General features: G+C 35.1%; 1 protein-coding gene and 1 non-coding gene across 9 annotated transcripts in view; one reads left to right on the top strand and one right to left on the bottom strand.

Annotated features, from left to right (window-relative positions):
* UNC13C (unc-13 homolog C) overlaps positions 1-14,958 on the bottom strand; it is a 591,291-nt gene that overhangs the window by 453,889 nt on the left and 122,444 nt on the right. The gene's annotated exons all lie outside the window — the stretch shown is intronic.
* LOC116640893 lies at positions 9,344-9,443 on the top strand. Its single transcript, XR_004301109.1, has one exon. It is a non-coding gene; the product is annotated as a U6 spliceosomal RNA (small nuclear RNA).

Below are 14,958 nucleotides of genomic sequence, written 5' to 3'. Positions count from 1 at the left end.
GATAATGAGTGATGGTGAGCAGCTCTTCATGTGTCTGTTGGCCATCTGTATGTCTTCTTTGGAGAAGTGTCTATCCAGGTCCTCTGCCCATTTTTTAAACAGATTGTCTAGGACTTTTTTGGTGTTGAGCTGTAGCAGTTATTTATATAGTTTGGATATTAACCTCTTATTTGGTCTATCATTTGCAAATATCTTCTCCCATTAAGTAGGTTGCCTTTTTGTTTTATTGATGGTTTCCTTTGCTGGGCAAAAGCTTTTTATTTTGATGTAGTTCCAATAGTTTACTTTTGCTTTTGTTTGCCTTGTCTTAAGACATCTCTAGAAAAATGCTGCTATGGCTGATGTCAAAGAATTACTGTCTGTGTTCCCTTCTAGGGGGTTTATGGTTTCAAGTCTTACATTTAGGCCTTTAATCCATTTTGAGTGCATTTTTGTGTATGGTGTAAGAAAGTGGTCCAGTTTCATTAATTTGCATGTAGCTGTCTGGTTTTCCCAACACCATTTGTTGAAGAGATTGTCTTTTTCCCATTGTGTATTCTTGCTTCCTTTGCCATAGATTGACCATATAAGCACAGGTTGACTTCTGGGCTCTCTTTTCTGTTCCACTGACCTATGCTAGAATTTTTTTTTTATTATTATGCTAGAATCAAAGAGACAAGAAATGACAAGTGTCGGTGAAGATGTGAAGAAAAAGGAACCCTTCCATACTGTTGGTGGGAATGTAAATTGGTACAGCCACTGGGGCAAACAGCAGAGAAGTTCCTCAAAAAATTAAAAGTAGAAGTACCATGTGATTCAGTAATTCTACCTCTGGGTATTTACCCCAAAAAATGAAAATACCAATTTAAAAGATACGTGTACCCTTATGTTTTTATTGCAGCATTACTTACAATAGCCAAGGTATGGAAGCAACTGTAGTGTCCATCGCTACATGAATGGACAGAGAATGTTTATACACACACACACACACATATGTATAAAATGGAATATTAGCCATAAAAAGGATGAGATCTTGCCATTTGTGACAACACAGATGGATCTAGAGGGCATAATGCTAAGTGAAATAACTCAGATTGAGAAAGACAAATACCATACGATTTCACTCATATGTAGAATCTATAAAACAGAACAAATGAACAAAAGCAGAATCAAACCTATAAATACAGAGAACAAACTGATGGTGGCCAGAGGGAAGGAGGGTGAGGGGATGGGCAAAACGGCTGAAGGGTAGGAGATACAGGCTTCCAGTTATGGAATGAATAAGTTACGGGAATAAAAAGGCATGGCATTGGGAATATATTCTATGATATTGTAATAGTGTTGTATGGTGACAGATGGTAGCTATTTTTGTGGTGAGCATAGCATAACAGAGTTGTTGAATCACTATGTTGTATACTGAAACTGATGTAAAATTGTGAACCATACTCAAAAAGTTATGAAAGAAAAATTGCTTCTTTAAAGCATAAATAAAAATACAATTCTTTATCAAGACTGGTTACAAAGAAGGAATGTACACATGAACAATACCATTATGTAAAAAGGATGTAACTGAAGATGCAGTGGAAATTTTTAAAAAATTAAAAGTATGCTATAAACATCTTTATGTCAATTAATGCTAAGACTTGAAAGTAATTTTCTAAAAACATTAACAAAAATACACTTTCTAAAAGAAATTACTAACATTTATAGAAAAATATGGAAAACTAAAACCATTACTAAGGAACCTTTATTCAGTAGGAAAATCTCCCCAAGAAAGAACACCAGAAGGTTTTTTAAAGTTTTATGAAGTCCATATCAAGTAAATACCAATGTAATACAAATTTGACTATAGAAGTAAAGTGAACACATAGAATGGAAACAGAAAGAAATGTACATTTTCTAAGGCTAGCATAAGCTTGCTATTAAAATCAGGAAAGGACCGTACAAACTAAGATTATATACCAATACCATATGGGAGAACTCATAAGCAAAATCCTAAATAAATTTTTTGTATTTGATCCAGCATGGGTGTATACATTTATCCAAGTTGGATTTATCCCCAAAATAAAATAGTGCTTTAACAATATAAAAATCAGACTTCTGCTTCCAGAAAAAAAAAAAAAAAAAATAGATTTACTTTCCCTATAACTCCCACTAAATACAACTAAGAACTTTGGACATAATATATAAAATAAGCACATATAAAGCTCTGAAAGTTGGAGAGATGGCATAGTGACTAGTGACTTTAGATTCAAAGTATAATACAGTGATGAGTTTTCTGGGTTTTCTGTTTGCCTCAAATATCCCAAACTGAACATTGTAACCCAGAGATATAAATGGTGCAGACAAGAAAGGCTCCAAGGAAAACCTACTCTCCTTAACAGAGGAACCAAGAAAGGGACAGGCCACTCAGACAAAAACCTTTAGATGATAATTAACCCACTCTAGCCAAACACCACACACAAAATCCTGTGGCCCCCATTTCCACTCCTGTCAGTGAAGGTCAAAAGCAATGCCTAGACTTCTACCCTTGCTGGACTGTAATAAGGTACTCCAATCCCCCCCTACTGGCTGGAGTGCTGTCAGAGAAGGCCAAGTAGGGAGTTGGAAATCACACAGACAGCCTGAACTTCTCCCCTGTGAAAGTAGTAATGAGACACCCTTTCCCTCCTCAATGGTGTTTTATTAAAAGAGACCTACTGGAAAGTCAGGACTTTCATCACTGCTCAGCCATAACAAAATCACCCCTCAATGTCAGTGGTGGCTACACAGGAAGCAGCAATTAGGCACCTATTCCCCTCTAAGCTAGGGCAGTATAAGCAGAGACCCGGGAGGAAGCCTCAACTCCAAGGCATGCCCACTGCAGTAACAAAAAGTTTCTCCACCTGGGTATCTATGGAAACTGAGGGCGAAAAAACCCTAAATTTCCATCTCCATCTAGAAGAAATGAGTCAGAATTCTCATTCAAGTACCAGAGCACTGTCAGACAAGATAAAATACAAGATTTAAGTAAGACCCGAAGTCTTAAAATACTCAAAGTGTCCATATTAAAATCACTTGTCATACCAGGGACTTTAAACTGAATGAGGAAAGACAACAGATGCCAATGTGATAATCCAGGTGTTAGAAGTATCTGAACAAGGATTTTAAAGCAGTCAATAAAAAAAATGTTTCAACAAACAATTTAAAATATGTCTGGAACCAATGAAGAGAAAGTTTTATGGAAGGAGTAGACAGTCTCAAAGAAATTGAAGATATGAAAAACAAATGGAAATTTTAGAAATAAAAAAATACAGCCACTGAAATATTACTAAGCGGATGGACTCAACAGCCACTTGAAAGAAAAAAATCAGTGAATTTGAATATAAAACAGTAGAAATTACACAGTCTGAACTACAGAGCCTAAAAGTAAGTGTTAGGGACATGTGGGATTATGATAAAAAATTTAAAAATATAATATTCATCTCATTGGAGTCCCAGAAAGACAGAAGAAAAGGGAACAGAATTCTGAGTCTTCTCAAACTGCTCTAACAAAATATCATAGATTGAGTAGCTTTAGCAATAGACATTTACTTCTCACAGTCCTGGAGAATGTTAAGTCCAAGATCAAAGTGCTATCAGATTTGATTCTTGGTTAGGGCTCTCTTCCTGGCTCACAGTGGTCCACCTTCTCACTGTATCCTCACATGACAGAGGGAGCTCTGGTCTCTCTTCCTATTCTGATATGTTTAAAAAAAAAAAAAAAAAGACGACGACGACAGCAGGAGGGGAAGAATGATGTGGGGGGATATCGGTGGGGGAGACAAACCATCAGAGATGAGGGACTCTGAAAAACAAACTGAGGGTTCTAGAGGGGAGGGGGGTGGGGGGATGGGTTAGCCTGGTGATGGGTATTAAAGAGGGCATGTTCTGCATGGAGCACTGGATGTTATACGCAAACAATGAATCATGGAACACTACATCAAAAACTAATGATGTAATGTATAGTGGTTAACATAAAATAATAAAAAAATAGTTAAAAAAAAAAAAAAAAAAAAAGAACACTGATCCCACCATTGTGCTCTACCCTCATGACCTCATCTAAACCTCATTGACTCTCAAAGGCCCTATGTTCAAATACAATCACATTAGGAGTTAGGGCTTCAACATCTGAATTTGGGGAGGGCACAAACATTCAGTTCATAACAGAGCTGGAAATGTATTCAATAAAAAATGCCTAAAAAATTCTTCAAGTTTTGCAAAAAATAAAACACAAATCTACAGAATAAGCTGATAAACCATATACAGGACAAACTGAAAAATTCATGTCAAGACACATCACGAACTCCTGAAAACTGAAAGCAAAGAAAAAATGTTGACAGTAGTAAGAGAAATGGCACAGTATCTATAGGGGAGAAACAATTTGAATGAGAATGGATTTTCTATCAGAAACCATAGAGGCAGAAAGAAATGGCATAACACTTTGAGTGCTGAAGAAGAAAATAATCAACCCAAGATTCCATATTCAGTGCAAACATATCTTCAAGAATGAAGAGGCAATCAAAACATTCTCAGATGAAGGAAAACTATGAGACTTCATAAACAGCCAACTTACTTTAAATGAATGGCTAAAGAAAATTTTCTGAACAGAAAGGAAATGAAAAAAGGAGTCTTGAAACATCCAGAAAGGATAGTGAATGGTAAAAGCAAAACTATGGGTAACACAGTATGCTTTCCTTTTCCTCTTGAGTTTTCTATATTATGTTTGACGGTTGAAACAAAAAGTTTAACACTATCTAATGTGGTTCTCAATGTATACAGAGGAAATATTTAAGACAATTTTACCTTAAATGTGAGAGAGAATAAAGGAATATAGTGGTAGATAATAAGGTTTTTGCACTTCACTAGAACTGGCAAAATGTATTCACCAACCAACTTTGACAAATTATGTATATATAATGTTTAGTAGGCAAATTAATGGCCCCCAGAGACAACCATGTTATAATTCTTGGAACCAGAATAATTTATTTCATACAGAAAAGGGAAATTAAAGTTGCAGATAGAATTAAGTTTGCTCATCAACTGATCTTAATATTGGAATATTATCCAGGGTTATCAGATAGGTCCAATGTAATCAGGACACTCAAAGTGGAAGAGGAAGGTAGGAGAGTGAGGTCAGCGTGATGTAATATTAAAAAGCTCAACACACAGTGGTGCCTGGGTGGCTCAGTCAGTTGAGCATCCAACTCTTGGTTTCAGCTCAGGTCATGATTTCAGGGTCATGGGACTGAGTCCCATGTCAGACTCTGTGCTCAGCAGGGAGTCTGATGGGAATTATTTCCATCTCACTCTGTCCCTCCCCCCAATAATAAATCTTTTAAAAAATGCTCAACATACAATTGGTTTTGAAGGTAGAGGAAAATGTTTATGAGCCAAAAAATCTGAGTGCATCTAAAACCTGGAAAAATCATTGAAACAGATTCTTCCCTAAGCCTCCGGAAGGGAATAGCTGTGCTGTGCTGACACCTTGACTTTAGTCCAGTGAGCCTGTCACAGACCTTTCACCTTCAGGATTCTAAGATAAAAATTTGTGTTTTCGTTTGTGGCAATTTTTTAAGGAAGCAATAAAAAAAACTTATACATAATGCAATACCAAGAATTGTCACTAAAAATGTTATAGAAAGAGATACATTGAAAAACTTGAAGTGTAAAGTAATCTATAGAAATGCAGAAAAGATAGACAATGAAAACCAGAGAAAACAAACAGAAGACAAAGAATAAAATGACAGATTTAATCCTTATCAATAATTGCATTAAATGTAAATGGTCTAAATATATCAAATAAAAAACTGTAATGGGATGGATAAAAAAAACATCATGACCTTACTATATGCTCAGGAACTCAATTCAAATATAATGATATAGGCAGGCTAAAAGTAAACAAATGGAAAAAGATATACTATACAATCAGAATACAGTAGTAGCTAAACTAATATCTGATAATGTAGACTTCAGAGCAAAAGAGAGAGGCATACTGTATAATGGCATAAAGGTAAATTGACCAGGAAGACATAACAATCCAAAATGAGATGTAACTGAGAAGTAGACAAATCCACAATTATTGTCGGTCATTTAAATACCCACCCTACAGTGATGAGAATAATCAAAGAAAGTATTAATACATGGTATACCATGTTTATGAATTGAAACCCTTGAGATACAAAATGCCAACTGTCTCCAAATTTTATATATACATATACATTATATATATGTGTGTGTATATAATAAATTTTTTTCACAACTCCTTTTATAGTCAGAGTAACCAAGACTGTGATATCAACAGATGGAATTAAACATTGATTAATGCAACAGAATAGAGAACCCAGATAAAGACCCACAGAACTCATTTTTCTATAAGGATGCAAAAAGCAACTCAGTGGAAGATAGATTTTTAAACAACTGGTGCTTGAGCAACTGGATATTTATAAGCAAAAACACACCCTCAACCTAAACCTCATACCTTAATGCAAAAATTATCTCAAAATGAATATTTAAATATGAAATAAAAATTATAAAAAAAACCTTAACTCAGGAAAAAGTCTCCAAGACAAAACTTGAAGAGTTCTTAATCATGACATCAAAAGCATGATACCAAAAAAGTCAATAATTTGGTCTTAAAAACTTGCTGTTGGAAAGCCCATGTAAAAAGGATTTAAAAAAAGAAAGGTATAAATTGGAATAAAATATTTGCAAACCATATATTGAAAAAAGAACTAGTACCTACAATATATAAAGAACTCTCAAAACTCAACAGCAAACCACCACCAGACACACACAATTAGAAAATGGGCAAAAGATGTAGAGACATTTCACTGAAGAGGACATATGAATGACAAACAAGCACATGAAAAGATGATCAGTCTCACTAGATATTCAGGAAATGCAAATTGGAGCTGTGATGAAATGTTTCTATGTACCTATTAGGACAGTTAAACAAAAACAATGACAATACCAAATGCTAGAAAGGAGGCAGTGAAACTGGTCTCTCATACATTGTCAGTGTGAATGTAAAATACAATAATTCTCAAATAGTTTGACAATTTCTTATAAAATTAAATATACCTCTACAATACAGCCAGCAATTGAACTCCTGGGCATTTATCCTGGAAAAAATGAAACATCCACACAAATCTTACAAATGACTGTTCATAACAGCTTTATTTTAATAGCCTCAAACTGAAACAACCAAAATATCCCTCAATAGGTGAATAGTTAAACTGTGATACATCCCAGGAATACATTAGTATTCCTTAAATACTAATCAGCGATAAAAATAAACTGATACACACAGCAACTTAGATCTCAAGGGCATTATGTTAGGAGAAAAAAAATATCCAGATGACAGATACTATATGACTCCATTTATATAAAATTATACAGACGGAAAACAGATTAGTGTTTGCCAGGGGTTATGCAAGGTTAAACATGGGAGGGGTGGATCAGAGAGACTAGACAGGGATAGCACAAGGCATGATGGAATAGTTCTGTATTTGGATTGCAGTGATGGTTATACAATCTACACATATGATAAAATGAAAAGTATGTACACACATTGTACCAGTGTCAAATTCCTGGTCTTTATATTGTGCTCCAATTATATAACATGTAACTATTGGGGGAAACTCAGTGAAGGGTATATGTGATATCTATACTATCTTTTCAATAGGCTGTTAACCTATCTTTTTTTAATTAAGCAGTTTAAAAAATCTGTGTTAAAAAATGAGTTGTATTTAATCAAAACTACAACCCAATTTAAACTTGGACAAAAATTTGAACAGATGCTTCACGAAATACATGAGCAGCCAAAAAGCACAAAGATGATACTTTTCATCATTAGTCACTGGGGAAATAAAATTTAAAACCACAATTAGATACTATAATATATACTGTAGAATGGTTGAAATTAAAGACTGACAATAACAGTGTTGGTATGTATGTGAAGCAACTCAAACTTGCTTACCCTGAGAACATAAAATGCTACAATCACATTGGAAAACGGGTAGTTATTTCTTAAAAATTTAAACATGGTACCAAAATATGGAAAGAGCCCAGATGTCCACTGACAGAGGAATGGATAAAGAAGATGTGATTTTATACACACACACACACACACACACAATGGAATATCACTCAGTCATCAAAAAATGAAATCTTGCCATTTGCAACTATGTGGCTGGAACTAGAGGGTATTATGCTAAGTGAAATAAGTCCGTAAGAGAAAGACAAATACCATATGATTTCACTCATATGTGGAATTTAAGAAACAAAACAGATGAACATAGGGCAGGGGAAGGTAAAACAAGACAAAAACAGAGGGAGGCAAATCATAAGAGACTCTTAACTACAGGAAATAACCTAAGGGTTGCTGGAGGGGAGGTGGGTGGGGGTATGGGGTAACAGGGTGATGGGCATTAAGGACGGCACTTGAAGTAATGAGCACTGGGTGTTGCATGTAACTGATGAATCACTAAATTCTACCTCTGAAACTAATAATATATTAAATTGAATTTAAATAAAAAATTAAAAATAAAAGCCACCCTGAAAAAAAATTTAAACATGGTACATTAAAATCTAAATGTGGACAAACTTTAAATATAGAATATGGATATCTATATAAAGATATATGTTCTATGTATAAATTGCCACAAGACACAGAAAGCATAAATTATCACAAATAGGCATGACAAATGTATCACATCAGAAGTAAAGAAACAACAGAGCAGGAAAATGTATTTGCAACATACAACAGAGGATTAGCTTTGCCTCCATAAAAGAATTTGAAAAACAGGTAGAAAAATAAATTGCATGTTGAAATGCATTTCCTAAGAGGAAATTAGCATAGGAAAAGGTGCTCAAACTGTTAAGCTATAAGGATTGTGCAAGTTAACATTAAGCACTGATACCTTATTTCACAACCACTGGAATGGAAAAGAAAATGAAATATCTGAGACTGTCAAGTTGTTATGGATGGAAACTTCCATGAGGTACTGTTAAAAATGTCTATGACTACTTTTGAAAATGAAATCACAGTTTCTAGTAAGGTTGAAATTTGCTCACCCAATTGCCCCAAAAATCTGTTAGGTATGTAACATGAAGAGAATCTTACACTTATGTAGCAGATTACAAATAAAAAGATGTATACTACAACATTATTTGTCATAGGGTATACTGTACCATATTTTCCCATTAATAGGGAATAATTTTGATATATTTATATGGTAAAATACATTTGGATGAATTAATTAGACCAATAGGCATCAATGTAGTTTTTTTAAAAGAACATTGAGTTTAAAAAGCAAATTTCAGAAATTATCTAGTCTAGAAAGCAATTTCAGCAGCACATATACTAAAATTGGAATGATACAGAGATTAGCATGGACCCTGTGAAAGGATGACAGAATTATCTAGCATGGCATCATTTCTATATTTATGGATAGTGAAATTATAATACATCCTGGAAGAATACACGAGATTTTTTTATAGTGATTGTCCCTAGGAAAGGAAGGAAAGACTAGCGAGTGAAATAACCCTTAAAGAGCAGTAGCTCCTTTCTTATTGCCCTATTTACTACCAAACAACCCATTCCATTCCTCTCTGCCTCACATGACTGGCTCCTTGTGCCCTCAAGTATTCTTTGGCTTTTCCATTTACCAAATCTTACCATACTTGGATGATACCCCATCAATTACACATGGGGTAAAGCAGAGTACAGAGCAAATAACATGCAAACAAAAATTGCTTGTTGGAATCCTCTTATCTCAGAGATCGTAGAGATCATGTTGCCTAGTGTACTTCAGATTGTGTTCTGAGAAGCCCTGGAGTTCCTGAGAGAAGCTTCACCGGGCAAGGAAGGGCTTGGCATCTAGGACTTGGCACCCACCACCTCAGATTCAAGCACAGCAGTTCTGACTTTATCTGCTTTATAACTGGGTCAGTGCTCTTAAAAAGGAGAACAAAACCCGCTGATTTTAGGTATCAACTTTATTTTTTTTATAAGAACATAATAAAGTCATTTTCTAGCAAGATCACATAACTCTTCTATGTTTAACTGATTTGATGTTTACAGAATTCTCGGTTAAGGAAGGTATGTGGGAGCCTTTGGTTACTAACATCTACCTCATCATATCCTATAAACAGGAGGATGCTTTTTCAAGTGTCAAGTCAAAATGAAATGATAATTATATTTCATTTACCAATACAGCAATTCTGGTATAAATTCAGGAAAAAAGGAGAAGGTAGAGTACGCTCCGTCAAATTTTGCAGTGTGCATCACACCCTGCTCTTTCACCAAGGAAAATAAGAGTCATCATCAACTTGTATAGGCAGAATTCTTTGATTCATTTAACCTAGTGATAACCCTGTAAATAAGTATTGTGTGTTAAAGAAAGTGCAATGGGGTGTGAGCTTCTGGAAAGCAACTGTTGACTCTAACATGACGCTGCCAGAGGAAGAACTAAATCATCAAGCTTTCCATCCCTGCCCGTTAGCTAGGTAATCTCTAGTGGAAGTCATTCATGAAGCTAATAAGTTCTCTTCATGTAAATCACTAAAAAAAGGGAATTATATTAGGCACCAAAGTTCATGAGGAAGAAAATTCACAACAAAACAACTCTGATCTTTGCTCCAGGCTCTGCTTAATGGTCCAGAAAACTAATATTCATTAATTTTCACAAAAGAGGTCATATGGCTAGAGCTATAATGTTCAAATAATATTCAATTACATTTTTTTCTAATGAGTGAAAGCCTCTTTTAATCATTTTGAAACCAGTTACCATGAAATGCATTATTTTATTCTTGTAATCTCTTCACTACAAGTCTTCAAAACATGGACGGCAATTTCACTTCCCAGGAAATACACTGAAAACAGAGGTTGATTTTGCATTCAGATTTCATTCGACCTAACAAACAGAATAATGACATTTTTTCCTACCCCTCCTGGTATAGAATTTTGTAAAGTACTGTTTGTCTCTTGCAGAATTTCCCAGATTCAGAATTATTAATATTTCTACTTCAAACAGAAGACCTGCAACCATACTCACAGAGGATGTTTAAAATAGACCTTTTCTTGACTGCTAATGCCTAAAGAAGATGGTGTAGCCACAAAGCAGAGGGACTCTGATAGCGAATGTTTTTCACAATCTGTCTGAACAGATTTGGCAGGAGGAGGAGGATTATTCACCCATAATATCTCCATCCCCACCCCTGCAACTTACAATCCACACACTTTCACGATTCTACCTCTTATCAAGGAGTGCCTGTACACACAGAGCTAACGGTGTATGGATTATTCTGAAGATTAAAAACAAAATTATTTCTATTAGTCAGAAAATATAGTTTGTAAAAATTTTGCCTCCGCTAGCAAAGAACTTGATATTTTTCTCTCAGTACTGTAAACCTTTACTGGAGGCTGAGACAGCCACACATGGAAAAGATTTCTAATCTTAGGAAACATCTGTCAACCCAAAAGATAGAAAAAGTGGGTGGGGTATCCCCATAAACAGGTGGAGAGGACAGGAATCACACTCTAGGTAAATGAATTGGAAGCCTGCACCCATATTCCAGGTTCTGACTCTCATTCCGTATATCAGATTTCCTCCCAGCCTAATGTAGAAAAGCAAACCACCCCAGTATCGAACAGCCACATGGAATGCTCCCTCTTCTGAATTTGCTGAGGAGTGCCTTTGTCTACAGAGTTGCTTGAATCTGTAGTATTCCCCATAGCAGACTCATTCTCCTATAATCACTAAGTCAAACCCTGGAGAAAAATCCAGCTGACTGTGTATTTTTACCCTTTTAACCTACTGCTGCTAGTTTTCAGTCAAAATAAGAGAAATGGAGAGAAAACATCAAGTTACAACTAAGTGAAAGACAAGCCCCTTTCCTTTGATCACGAATAATTCTTACCTAGTTTTGGAGGTGAATCTACATTCTATGGTGGGGTGGGGGAGGAAATGTGGTATAATTTGAGACTTGATATCAAATCTACTACATACTGGATAATTTTTTCTTCACCTACATTGTTTGAGATTTTAAATTAAAGGGTTTACTTAAATACATTTTTTTTGTAGAAATAACAGAAAAACTATTGTCAAACCATTATTATCTTCAAAAATTTGCTACAGAATCAAAAACAAAAGATGGCTGAAAAATTCTCTCTGAAGCATGTTTTACTGTTTTACAAGGTGTGGTATCACACACACAGTGACAGAAACCATCATTCTTTCTTTTGCTTGTACCAGTTCTCAGTAACCTTGTATTAAAAATTCCCTCAAGACTCAAATCTTCTAATGAGAAGTTTCATTTCGAATGATGCTTTGCTCTTTTTATTTAATCCTAGAATGAAAATAAAGAGGTCTTAAGATATGGTCTAATCTAGTCTCATGTTTCCTTAAAAGTAGACAGCAAAACCATCTGAAAGTAATGGGAATAATGCTATTTAATATAAAAGTTTGAGAGAAAACTACTTCCCGTACATGTTGTATATCACTCGAATACCCTTTAAACTAATAGCTGAGTTCTCATTCTGCAGGAAAGCAGCGTCACTGAAAGCCAATTCTCCTCCAGTTCTCAGTTGGGTTCCAAAGTTGGATTAATACCATAAATTTTAAAGACTGCCTTATTTTACTGCCTCTCTGCAGACTGTGAGCTCCTTCAAAAAATGGGAACCAGGTGATCGTCTTTATAACTAATTCTACATTTTTAACTCCATGTCTGGCACATACTTATATATATATATCAAGCAATACAAGTATGTCAGACACTAGGTTAAACTGGCTTGAAAGGTTTATACTGATAGTTGAATGATTATCATTTAAAACAAAAGTTCTCTTTTGTTATAACCTTTCCCCTACCCTTGTAACAGATAGTCCTTATTTTCAGCCTTATTCTATTCAATTACTGGTATATTTAAAATAAATAAATAAATAAATCAGGGGTACCTGGGTGGCTCAGTAGGTTAAGCGTCCAACTCTTGATTTTAGCTCAGGTCATGATCTCAGGGTTGTGGGATGGTGACCCGTGTTGGGCTCCATGCTTAAGTGGGAATTCTGCTTGAGATTTTGCTCCTACCCCCACTCATTCTCTCTCTCTCCCCCCTCCTTCTCTCTATAAAACAAATAAATCTTTGAAAAAAAATCAGAAAAATCAGACCATGACTTAGGCATTTAATTGTGATATGGGAAATATTTGAAATAAAACTATCAAAAATATTAGTCACACTTTTCTTTTTATGTCAATGAAAATAGGTATTTTAGTGACATATTGGCTAAACAAGGAAGCAGAAGGAAATCTTAGAGGAGGACTGACCCGACCTGACTGGGGGTTTAAAGAGGATGCTCCTAGGAGCCATTTGGACCTTGAATTGATAAGAGGTGCAGATGAGTTGGAAAGACTTAGGGGAGAGATAAGAGTAAGAAACAAAAGGGGCGCCTGGGTGGCTCAGTTGTTAAGCATCTGCCTTCAGCTTAGGTCATGGGATTGAGCCCCGCATCGGGCTCCCTGCTCGGCGGGAAGCCTGCTTCTCCCTCTCCCACTCCCCCTGCTTGTGTTCCCTCTCTCGCTGTGTCTCTCTCTGTCAAATAAATAAATAAAATCTAAAAAAAAAAAAAGAGTAAGAAACAAGGTTGTGATGATGCACTGAAAGCAAAGGCATTCATGCAGTCATCCTTATCCTGTGTGCTTTAGGCTTTGATTTTTTTTTGGGGGGGGGTCTGATATTAAAATCTGGCCCTTTCTTTCTGTTAGCATTTTCTGATATATCTTTGATCTTCATTTTACTTTTAATCATCTGGTGAAATTTTGTTTTGGGGAGTTTCCTTGGTACTAGAATCTCATCAGATTTTGTATTTTGACCCACTCTCCAGGTCTGTTTTTCAATTGGAAAGTTTCATACACATATGCATGAAAATATATTCATTCTATATTGTAAAGTAAAACATAACGGATTGCAAAACAGTATATTTGGTGCCAGTTCACATATGTAGGATTAAATCCCAAGTACTGTGTGCACATGCACATATGTATACACACATATATCAAAAACTTAAGTGCTTATTTCTGTGTGATGTGAGTTCATTTTGCTTATATGTATTTTATGAACACATGTCACACACACATGCAAAATTAAAGTTTTATAAGTAAGAGTCAAATAATTTGCAGCCAGCTTATAATGGCAATGTGGCACCTAAACTCTTGATGGAAGAACTATAAAAAAAAAAAAAAATGTAAACCTCAAGCTACCTTCGGATCTCTTAGCCAGAGTAATAAAACTGAATTATTACAGAAAAAAAAAAACAATACATTCTCTGAATATGTAAATTTTAATGATAAATTAGGCCGATTTTGTTGAATTATAAATCCTCCAACCAAGATTTTTACTTCCCTAATAGGTTTAAACCCTTTATAAGCAGAGACAACAACTTACATGTTTTTCATGTAGGTGATATTTCCAGCACTCTTCATTCGTGTGGATTTCTATTTCTTTCTGATATGATTTTGCTGCTTTCTGAGAGACTTCCTTTAACATTTCTTGGATTGGGGTCTGCTAGTGTCTTTTACACTCTAGCTGCTTTTAAGATTTTTTTTTTTTTTTTGCAGAGGTATAAACTTATATATATATAATCAAACTTATATATAACCATAAAAGACCCCAAATAACCAACATAATCCTGAGAAAGAAGATTTCAAGCTATTATTATAAAGCTGGGGTAATCAAAATAGTGTGGTACTAGCATAAAAACAGACAAATAGACTAACAGAACAGAATCAAAAGCCCAGAAATAAACCCATACATATATGGTTAATATTAGTTTACCATATATGAGAAGAAAGCCAAGAATACTTAATGGAGAAAAGACAGTCTCCTCAATAAATAGTCCTGGGAAAATGGGATATTCACATCTAAAACAATGAAACTAGACCCTTATCTTATACCACCCACAA

The sequence above is a fragment of the Phoca vitulina genome, unplaced genomic scaffold (genome assembly GCF_004348235.1).
Source record: "Phoca vitulina isolate PV1807 unplaced genomic scaffold, GSC_HSeal_1.0 scaffold20, whole genome shotgun sequence".
Classification (NCBI taxonomy): domain Eukaryota; kingdom Metazoa; phylum Chordata; class Mammalia; order Carnivora; family Phocidae; genus Phoca; species Phoca vitulina.
Note: the sequence above shows the minus strand (reverse complement) of the source record. Positions and strands in the feature narration are given on the sequence as shown.